Genomic DNA, 12,010 nt, shown 5'->3' on the forward strand with positions numbered 1-12,010 from the left:
GTAAGCCTAATCATATTACGACAAAGTCTAACTGGGCAGCTGCCTGTAATGTAGCTATAAAACAAAGAAACAAACAGCTACCGTAACTTGCTGGAGTAGGCTTTTTGTTTGTTTTACTTTGCTTTTTCAACTCTTGCATCCCTAGGTGAAAATTATGTAGGAAAAAAGATCCTCTTGAAATGTTAAATTTTAATGCTAGACCTGAATGAATTTTCAGAAATACTAGATGCCTGATACATTTTGATAATTCCAGAGAACCTTGTTTCAAACAAGCAATTTAACAAATACATTCAAAGACTAGAGATGAGATTTTCAAACCAGGACAGAGAAAAGACATTCACTTAGGAAGATGAGTAGGAAGATCAAATCCATATTGGATCCATAGAATATGGCCTTGAGTGCTCAGAACTTGTCTAACTTGCAAAGGCGCAGCTTCCTTTCTAACCAAATCGAATCTCCTCCTATTCCTTCCTGCTTATTAGGGGAAAGGGGAAGAACACAAAATCCACAAATATTCCATGTAGATGAGGGACTTTCTCCTGTGTACTATTTCAGAACCAATTTTCTGAGAAAAACCAAAAGTCAACAGTTATAAAATGTCTTAAACGTTGCCACTTTCCCCTGAATGTGTTGTTATTTAATCCTGGAAACCATTCCCCACACCCCTTCTCAAACTCCCAGGGTGCCTCTGTCCTTTTCTAAGGCCATTACCACATTCAGTCCCGAGCTTAACCTCTGTATATGTTTAATCTTTCCTATTCAAGAATAAATTACTTTATTTGATGATATTAATGAATTTTTTTAGCATTGACAATGCCTAGTGGATTTATTTTCTGAGACCTTATGTTTAGGGCCATGTAGACTGAAACATTTATGGATTTCATTATAGCCCTCAAATTTATTTCAAAAATACCCAGAATGAGGGTTAAGGAAATGGGTAGCGCAAGATTAATTTTATGACCCCAAATTAAAAATAACTTCTTATTCCTCAAAAGCACAAATCATAAGACAAAAGGACAAACTGTAAATTAAAGTTTGTCTGTTTAAAAATGGTGTAAAATGGCCAAAGGCCATTTTATAAATAAAAAAAATACTTGTAATATCAAAGCTGATATGGAATTTACATCTAGAATGTACAGTATACAGTTTTCAGACTAATAGCAATGACAAAAAAGGACAGCTCCCTATGCCCCTAAAATGAACAAAGCAATTTACAGAGGAGAAACTCTTCAAAACTAACAGATATTTTAGGAGAGACACAATGTTATTGCCAGAAATGCAAATAAAAAAAAAAAAACAGAGATTTCACTTTATGAGAATAGCAAGATTTTGAGAGCTCTTTACTATCAAATATTGGCAGGGACATGGGACTTTTATACATGGCCTGGGAGTCAGGGAGAGGAGTAGATGGTTAGGCTGGAATATCCATTCCAAAGAGCAGACAGACAGAACGTAGTTTCATAAAGTCCATCAATATCCCATAATCCAGCAGTTAAGCTATGGCATGAGTGTCCCAAAGAAAACCTCACACATGTCCATGAGGATATCTCTTGCAGCCCTACTTTTGAAGGTGGGGATTTGTTGTCCCAAATGATCTCATAGATATGACCAGATATTCAAAGAACAGATATTCCATTTGTACAAACAGGAGGCAGATACGGAGAAACAGAAATGCTCTTCTACTTATAGTATGAAACTAAGATAGCAGAGTAGGTGTGTGTTTCTTATCAAATTTTGCCTCATAGTCTTTAGAAAATGTTTATTCATTTTCTCAATTTCTTTTTCTTTTTATTTTTCTATGTGATTTTAACAAATTTCAAATTACTTACAACTTAATTCATATTAAATGAATATTTCTTAGATTTTTGTTCAAATATTTTGTCTTTTTAAAATTTATACACACACATTACATCATTGTTCATTTTTGTATAATGCATACTTTCTCCTCTCAGGTGTAATCCCCATAAAATTCCCACCACCATATTCACCCTGAAGCATTTTTACATTTTGAAATAATTTTATGTTAACAAAAATGTTGCAAAAAGTGTACCAAGATTTCCTACATATTCCTTGCTAGGTTTCCTCAAATATTGACATTCTTTAAAGCAGTTTTTTTTTTAAGATTTATTTATTTATGCATATATAACTGGGGTACAGGCCAGAGGTGCAGGGGCAGTGAGAGGATTCACCAGAGACAAAGCAGGGAATGGAGCAGGCAGATCAATGGAAGTACGCTGCTGAGAGCAGCAGTGGGTGGGTCAGGAGAGGTCTGCTGCGCCATGTGGGTCACCTCAGGGCAGTGATCAAACTCATGCTGAAGTGGCTTTAGCTTCTTAGTGCTGTGCTTTTAACCTGCTGCACCACCAGCAAGGACTCAAATGTTGACACTCTTATCTAACTATGAAACAAATACCCAAACAGGAGCTGAATACTGATGCAATATTCTTGACTAACTTAAGGCTCTTACTTCCACATTGGTCATTGTTCCATTACACTCTCTTTCTGGTCCAGGACCCAACACTGCATTAAGTTTTCACTGTCCCACAGTCTTTTCCATCATGGAACAGTGAATAATTCCTTTAGTTTATATGATCTTTCCACATTTGAAGAATGTGCAAAATGGCCCTTGATTTGTTTGTTTAATGTATGCTTAGAGTTCCCACCAGATTATACATTTTGGAAATGATACTATAAAATGATGCTATGTCCTCTGTATATCATATCAGAAGGTACTTGGTGTTGATGTTTCATTTGGCTTATTACTTGATTATGTAAAGTTTGATGACTCAGTAAAGGTGTCATTTACCAGGTTCATCCACTGTGATGATACAATTTTTCCTTTATATTTAGCAAATGTCTCACAGAAAGATAGTTTAAAATGTAAATATCCTGCTTTCCATCATACCCCATACTTGTAGCATCCATTTATAATTCTTGCTTACAACCATTACTGTTTTCTTTGCCAAATAGTAGATTTCCCTCCATGTTCCTGTCTACATTTATTTATTTCCATCATTTTGATGTAGCATTAACAAATAAAAAATATATACTTAAGATATATAGTATGTAGTTTTGACATACTTCTACTTTGCAAAATGATGTCATAGTGAGTTTAGTATCCATCAGCATAGTAACTGTGTGTATGTGTGTGTATAAAAAGAACACTTGAGGCCCTCCCTGGTGGTGCAGTGAGTTAAAGCACAGCACTAAGAAGCTAAAGCTACTTCAGCGTGAGTTCCATTCCCGCCTGCCCCGGAGGTGACCACATGGCACAGCAGACCTCTCCTGACCCGCCCGCTGCTCCCCTCAGCAGTGTACTTCATCAATCTTCCTGTTCTGTTCCCCACTCTGCCTCCGGTGAAGCCTCTCACCGCCCCTGAGCCTCTGGCCTGTACCCCAGTTCTGTATGCACAAATAAATCAATCTTTTTAAAAAAAAAAAAAGAACACTTGAGATCTACTCTCTTAGCAAACTTCCAATATACTACATATTCTTACTAATTACAGTCATCATGTTCTACATTAGGTCTCCAGAACTTATTCATCTATGACTGACAGTTTGTACTCTTTGACAAATGGCTCCCAACTCACCCTTCTCCCAAGCTCTGGTAACCGTCATTCTATTCTGTTTCTGACTTTTTTTGATTCCACATACAAGAGAGATTATGTAGTGTTTGTCTTTCTGTATCTGGTTTATTTCACTTAGCATAACATCGTCCAGGTTCAACCATGTTATAACTTACTTCTTTTACAAGGCTTTCCTTCTTTTATAAGGCTGAATAATACATATGTATACACATATACTTATCTACACATATGTATGCACTTTTATAAATATATACATATACATACACATCTGTATACAATTTTTTATAAATATAGAGTAGTATAGAAACCATAGTCTCTATTCAAATCAGATTGACTCCATATCTTGATTAAGGAGATAAGGAGAACGATGCTGCTATGAACTTTGGCATGTAAATATCTCTTGACATAGTGATTTCATTTACTTTGCATTTCAACCAGATATGGATCATAAATTGGCTTCATTTTTAATTTTTTGAGCAATCTCTATACTGTGAAGTTGGAGATTCGTTGAAATTGTGTTGAATTTATAAATCAAGTTATCATGAATTTATACCGGTGTAATATTTAGTCTTCTTATCTATGAACAAGATATATTTCTCCATTTAATTCTACTTCATCATTTTACAATAAGGCTTTATAATTTCCCTATAGAATCCTTGAATATATTTGATCAGATCTATTCTGGGTATTTTATATTTGTAGTTATGCTTACAAATGATATCTTTTCAAAGACATCATTGTGTATTTATTTTGTATAAAATGTAGTTTATTACACTTATAAATTTTTGTTCTGGGACTTTTCTTAGTTCTATTAAGTTCAGTAGCTTACCTGAGAATTTGACTTTCTATAAACATCACCATGCCATCTATAAATAATGGCAGTTTTTGTTTCCTCTTTCCAGCCTTTATCCCTTTAAAAAATGTTTTATTGCTTTGCCATTTGCTCATGTGTTTTAGTGCAATGCTGCATTGTAACAGAACATCATGCTTTCATTCTTGATCTCAAAGAGAAAATTTCATAATTTTCAACCCTGGGTATAATGTTTATTGCAGAGTTTTGTTGTTGCAGTAGATATCACTTACCATAGTAAGAAAGCTCCTTTTATTTCTAATTCATTATGAGTTCTTCTGTTCTTTGTATCACTAAATATTATCAAATTATTTCACTGCTTTTTCACTCCTGGGTGTGAAAAAGATTAAAAATTATATAGTACATTTATTTGGCCACTAAAAACTAGGCTACAGTACTGAGAGGGAAGAGAGACTGGCCGGGGATCACTGACAGCTATGCTTCAAGTTTCCCTTTTAGTTCCCTTGTATTGTTTCGAGAGGTTTTTTTTAATTGGTAGCTCATGCTATAGGTACTGACACAGGAATACAGTAACTTTCTAACGAGTAGAACATATTCATTCCATACTGTTGGTCTCAAATCCTAAAATTTTAAAGACAAGGTTCCCCAAAGATATAATCCCTGGATGCAGAATCCTTTATCAGAGAAGCTTCCCAGAGCTATGGAATCCCTTAAATCCAGGGTGCTGTGGACAATTGGCAGTCACTGTTGACTTTCTTCTTCCTCTTCTCTGGCCTTCATTCATCTAACCTTCTGTTAGATTTTGAACTACATGTGAATTTCATTTCTGGAGCTCATTTTCATAGTTCCTGAGTTACTCAGAGAAAAGACAAAATCTCAATAAATGACTAATGGAATTGAATTTTTAAAAAGGCAGCTGCAGTTTAAATTTTAATAAAGATGACTGTGGGGTTCTCTTAAAAGCTAAGTGCTTGCCCTCATCTGGCGCTTTTCCTGAAAAATTAGTGAAGCAGAACTACTAAGTTTTAAAGACTTCTGATCTCGGTATCAGGTAATAGTGCAGCCTGTGGCAAAGATAAAAAAAAGACTTTCTGGCTACAAAGGGCACAGATTTTTTTCAATGAACTTCTCATCTTAGGCCTTGGGGCACTTGACTTTACCTGTTTTAACCAGGCATATCACCGGCATGATGATCTACATTTATGGGGAAAGATATCAAAGAGGAGAATTTTGAATATTTCATGGACTTAAAAAAGTGTATTCCAGATTTCTCATGCTTAAAAACATGTATATCCAGACTTCCTGCTGAGCTAAAGCAACTATAAATTTTTAAATAATTCTTAGCTTTATTGCTATATAATTCAGTTTACATATAACATTTTATAATGTTAAGCTGTATAGTGATTTGATACACATATGTATTACAAACATCTATCTGATAATGACACAGGTTGAGCATTATAAACTTATAAGAAACTCATACAACTCAACAGCTAAAAGTCAAATAACCTGATTTAAAAAATGGCAGAGGAACAGAATAAATGAATTTTGCAAAGAAGACATACAAATGACTGCAGGCAAAAAAGATGTTCAACGTCACTATCATCAGAAAAAGGCAAATCAAAAACCAAATGAGTTAGCATCTTAAGCCCATTGGAATGGCTATTATCAAAAATGACAAGAAATAATCAAGGGTGAAGATATGGAAAAAAAAAAAGAAGCCTAATACATTGTTTGTGGGAATGTAAATTGATGCAGTCAATAATGGGAAAGAGCACAAAGATTCCTCAAAAAACCAAAACAAAAAAAAAAAAGAAAATTACCATTGGATCCAGCACCCCCACATCTGGGTATATGTTCAAAGGAAATTACAGCATTATCCTAGAAGACATAACTATACTCATAGCATTAGTTAAGATTTTTAATGGAAATCTGTTCTGTATTTTATTGATAATACTATGCTGTAGCTTTAATGAAATACACTCATATGTGTCTATGAGCTCAAGAAACCCTGATAGTTTACTTTTACCGCTGCTTCCCTGGCCAGGTTATTCTCTTTCTTTCTGTTGGCACCTCTAGTAACTTTCTCTGTAGCTCTTTGAGAATGTATTGGCAAAATATACATGTGTCTTTTCTCTTAATGATTTAGTTTTTATGAAACTACAAAGCAGGGACTATATAGTATGATGGTTTTCATTTATCCCTGAGGACAAGAAAACATATATTGATCGTTGTTCCCTTGGACTTGGGGATTTCACAATGAACACGCACTTTCTTTTTTTAGATTTATGTACTTTTCTGGGTGGATTGAGAGCAGTAGGTCTGGGAAAACCCCTGTTTAAACACACAGCAATAATGTAAGGTGAGCATTTTAGTATTCTTTTGACAAAAAAAGACACACATATTCATGTATTTAATCAAGCAGCCATGGGGCTGGGGGGTGGGGGGAAGGGCATACATGCTCACACCAGAGAAAGGGAGGGTGTTCAGGACATGCTCTTAGCGATAGAGACCTCTAACTTCCCTCACAGAAGCATGATCTGTGGCTAGAGATGTAGATTGGAATAGACCATTCCATGCATATAGCATGATGCATGTTGATTTCAAAACACCCTCCAGATTCAGACTTTAAAAAAAAATTATTTAGTTTTTATTTATTTATGCATACAAGAACTGGGGTGTAGGCCATAGTTATGCCGGGGTGCTCAGGGGATGATTCCACTAGAGACAGAGTTGGGAGCAGGACAGGTGGATTGAATGAAATACACTGCTGAAGGGAGCAGTAGTTGAGGTCTGCTGCACCATGTGGGTTACTCCCTTGGCCACGGATTGAACTCATGCTACTATAGCTGGTGATAGTTTCATAGTGCTGGGACTAACCCTTGAGCTACCAGGGAGGCCCAGATTCAGATTTTTTTTCAGTGTCCTATCAGATTTTTATCTTTTACATGACTTTTTCCTCCCTAAAAGTATAATTAAAAAGCCTCATTGACACATATTATATTGGCCCTTGCTGGTGGTGCAACAGGTTAGGTCGCAGCACTTCAGCTAGCCACAGCCACTTCAGTGCCAGTTCGATCCTCAGCCCCGGACCCACGTGATGCAGCAGACCTCTCCTGACCTGCCCGCTGCTCCCTTCAGCAGTGTACTTCATCAGTCTACCTACTCTGCTCCCCACTCTGGTCTGGTGAATCCCCTCACTGTCCCTGCACCTCTGGCCTGTACCCCAATTCTGTATGCATAAAAAAAACTTTAAAAAAATACATATTATATTTCTGGTTAAGTGAAGTTTTATGATATATAATTCTCACCATTTGTACTTTTCTCATTAAAATAAAAAGCAAAGGAATAATAAAATATTGCATCAGTTATTTTCTAGAACTATTATTCAATAGTTTTAGGTTTAAATAGTGCTTTGGTCTGAATTAAGAATTATAGATGGCAAGATTGTAGACTTTTGCACTCATTCATTCTTTCCGTCACAAATATGGATTGTCTTCTGCGTGCCTGACCAGAGGTAGACACAGACTTATACGATAATAAATACAGTTATTGCATATAATAGATGTGTGAAAGGAACAGCATAGTTTTGGCCCTCTTTGAACTTAACAGTTCTTCCTAAGATTAGCCACATGCATGCTTTATTTGTGTTCTTGAGATTCTCTGCAAAAATAAGAGTTGAATTGGCTATGTTTATAAGGGAAGTTATTATATTTGAAATGTAAGATATGCAACCTTGAAGATCAAATACAAATTTTATGCAAGAGTGTTATCAGATGAAAGCAATTAAGTTGTAGTTTCATGATGAAATTCTTACTCTTTCCAAGGGAGCTGAAAGCAGCTCACAGTCCCTTTCTCTCTGTGTGTGACTGAGCTCCAGAGGGTGTGATGTTTTTTGGTAAAGCAGTGGTCTTTGGAGTATTTCTTTAAATAATAAAGATGTCAAGAAACCCACAAGACAAAAAAGAAATGGAAATAAAGGAAAAATATCAGAAAGGAGGGAAGAAAAAGACCAGTTAGAGGAGGGAGAAAAAAGGGAAGGAAAAAGAAAGGGGTTGGGGGTGGGTGGAGAGGAGGAAGAACAGGGGAGGAGTTTGGGAAGAAAAGGACTCTGCAATAACTAGCAGTTTCCTTAACATAAGGAGGGACAATAGACACTAAAAGAGACTTTTGTGAGTGTACTGAGGGAAGGGAGAAGGAAACATTGTCTTAAAATGAAGAACAATATAGATAGATAGATATATAAACTAGTAAATTGAATTAAAAAAAGAAAAAAGTGAAAGCATCAGCTTCAGAAAAAAATAGCAAAATAAAAATTCAATTCATCCAGAAAAGAAAAAAAGGAAATAAATCATGCAGACATCCCATCCCCCATCCCTCCTCTTCCCACATACTCCACTCATGTCTGAGAAAATTCAGGGGAGCATAAGTCCCTTTGGGCCATTTGCTTGACTTTTCTCCAAAGTATTTATTTAACTGGAGGCTTTTACCCTTCTCATTAATGAACTCTAGAAATTCTGACTTTTTAAGTCTTTGGGGAGAAAAGTATTTCTGACCTAATTCTGAAATAGATCTCTCATGGTTTCATTAAAATCATCTGCCTCATTATGTAAATAGTTTTCTTTGAATTCTGTCTATGGGGGAAGATGCAGTAAAAAAAGATCAGACAGAAAGAATGAGCATGTTTTAGTGAATATATTTTGTTCTGGCAATTAAAAGTAAGGGATCATGCTAAGCATTGAACACTCTCTTGAAGTTATTCCTTACATGAGTCAACATATCTATATACTTTGTTTCTTAATTAAATTTGACAAGAAGTCTATTTGGGAGACAGAAAATATCAGGACCTAAACACTGACTTTTGCTGTTTTGTACTCAGGGTGGGTTACTACCCTGCTGTGGGATGGGCACATTTCTCAAACTCTCTAAACCTCATTTAGGCACTTTTCTTAAATTCCCTAAACCTCCAGGTCTTTCACATATAAAATGGGAAGAATAGCATCTACCTATTGGTAGGATACACATATATATATTTTTTTAAAGATTTATTTATTTGTGCATACAGAACTGGGGTACAGACCAGAGGCTCAGGGGCGGCAAGAAGCTTCACCAAAGACAGACTGGGGAGCAGAACAGGCAGATCAACTGAGTACACTGCTGAGGGGAGCAGCGGGCGGGTCAGGAGAGGTCTGCCACGCCATGTGGTCACCTCCGGGGCAGGCGAGAATCGAACTCATGCGGAAGTGGCTTCAGCTTCTCAGCACTGTGCTTTAACCCGCTGCGCCACCAGGGAGGGCCAGGATACATTTATATTTTAATGATAGTTTTTTTTTTTTTAAGGATTTATTTATTTGTACATACAGAACTGGGGTACAGGGCAGAGGCTCAGGGATGGTGAGAGGCTTCACCAGAGACAGAGTGGGGAGCAGAACAGGCAGATAGATGAAGTACACTGCTGAGGGGAGCAGCGGGCGGGTCAGGAGAGGTCTGCCACGCCATGTGGTCTCCTCCGGGGCAGGCAGGATTCGAACTCATGCGGAAGTGGCTTTAGCTTCTCAGTGCAGTGCTTTAATCCGCTGCGCCACCAGGGAGGGCCGATTTTAATGATAGTTTTTTTTCAGTGTACGGAAAACTTTAGTTTGATGTAGTACCATTTGTTTATTTTTTCTTCTGCCTTGGAATCAAGTCGCCAAAGACAACATTGAAATCAATGTTATGTGGTGTTTTCCTATGTCTTCCTCTACGTGTTATATGTTTTCAGGTCTTACATCCAAATCTTTAATCCATTTTGAGTAAATATTTTAATATGGTATGAGACAGTAATCTAGTTTCATTCTTTTGCATGTGGTTTCCAGTTTTCATGTCACCATTTCCTGAAGAGGCTTTCTTTTGTCCAGTGTATACTCTTAACTCCCTTTTAATATATTAACTGTCCATACAAGTGTGGTTTTATTTCTGGGCTGTCAACTCGATCCAATTGATTTTTATTCTGATACCACACTGTTTTGATTATTATAGATTTGTTTTATATTTTGAAGTCCAGGGTTGTGAATATCTCCATTTGTCCTTGCTTTGACTATTCAGGGTCTTTATTATGGTTCCATAACATTTTCCAGTGAGGTTTGTTCTATTTCCTGGAAGAATGACATGAAATTTTGAAAAGAGACAATCTTTGTATTGCTTTAGGTGAAGTGGTCATTTTAACAATGTTCATTCTTCCAATCCATGAGCAGAGAATATATTTCCATTTCTGTGTCTCCTCCTATACTTTTTGAAATGTCTCATAGTTTTCATTACACCATTCCTTTATTTCCTTTATTAAGTTTATTCCTCAATATATACTTCTTTATCATGTAATTGATTTCTTTTTCTTTTAGTTCATTGTTTGTATACAGGAACATAACTGATTTTTGTACACTGCTGTTATAACTTACTACTTTAATGTACTAATTTATCATTTCTAATAGTTTTTTAAATAATTTTTATTATAATGTAAAATAAAAAATAAAAAATAAAAAATATTTTTATATTATTTTGTGCCTTTTTCCATCTAAGCTGCAATCCTTATGGTCTTCCCACCACCAATCCACCCATGTGCCATCAACATAGTCCTGTGTGCTTCCCCCACTCACTATTTTTGGTCATATTCCACCCCCATAAAATGTCTCTGATATACAGTTGTTCATCATTTCTAATAGTTTTTAATAGAGTTTTTCTGTATATATTTTCATACTATCTATGAGTAGTAGTGATGGTTTATCTTCTTCCACATTTGGGACTCCTTTTGTATATTTACTTGCCTCCCATTAATGTTCTTCTATTTTTTGGCACTACAAAGAACAATTCTGTTCTGTCTACAATGTTGACAGCCTTCCAAATATTTAAAGAACATTATTGTACCCATATAGTTTTTCTCTTTATATAAACATGGGCAGATCTTTATGAGACAAATTATGATTATATTAACAATGAGAATATTTGCTCAAACTCTACCTACTCTTCATGGCTTAGTCTAAATGTCAAAATTTCTACAAATTACAGATGACTCTAATGAAGTACAATTTTTGCTTCCCCTGATCTCCCGTTGTATGTTAACAAAAGTCATTTATCATTCAGGGCTATTCACATATGATTAAACTAGGTTTCTTGATAGCAAAGTTTTTAATATATTTTTCATTATATATAGCTTAGTATCTATTGGAGAAGAAACTTACTAAATGGGTTTGAACAAAAGAATAAAAGAGTCAGAGCTACAGCTGGAGTCCAAGCTTACCCTTGGACTCAGGGGCACACAGCTGGGCCTTCCATGAGGCACACTTGAGAGCAGAGTCATCCCCAAGTAAAGAGCCTCTGGATATGCTCTGACGTGACTATGTTCCAGATTTGAAGTTAGGAATGACTGAGAGCAACACAGTGTCCACCAATGGACTGTCTTAAGTCCTAGGGAGAAAAAGACTAAGAACAAGTCTGAGGTAGAGGACTCATCATTGCAGACAGAGGAGAACCAGGAGACAAGGAGCTCAGCCTTAGCTCTTGTTTGTCACTCCCTGAATGTTGCATAATCCACAGAAACAGGAACTATTGCTGGCAATTCTGGCTTGACTTGCTCACA

The sequence above is a fragment of the Condylura cristata genome, unplaced genomic scaffold (assembly GCF_000260355.1).
Source record: "Condylura cristata isolate star-nosed mole 26May11 unplaced genomic scaffold, ConCri1.0 scaffold00007, whole genome shotgun sequence".
NCBI lineage: Eukaryota > Metazoa > Chordata > Mammalia > Eulipotyphla > Talpidae > Condylura > Condylura cristata.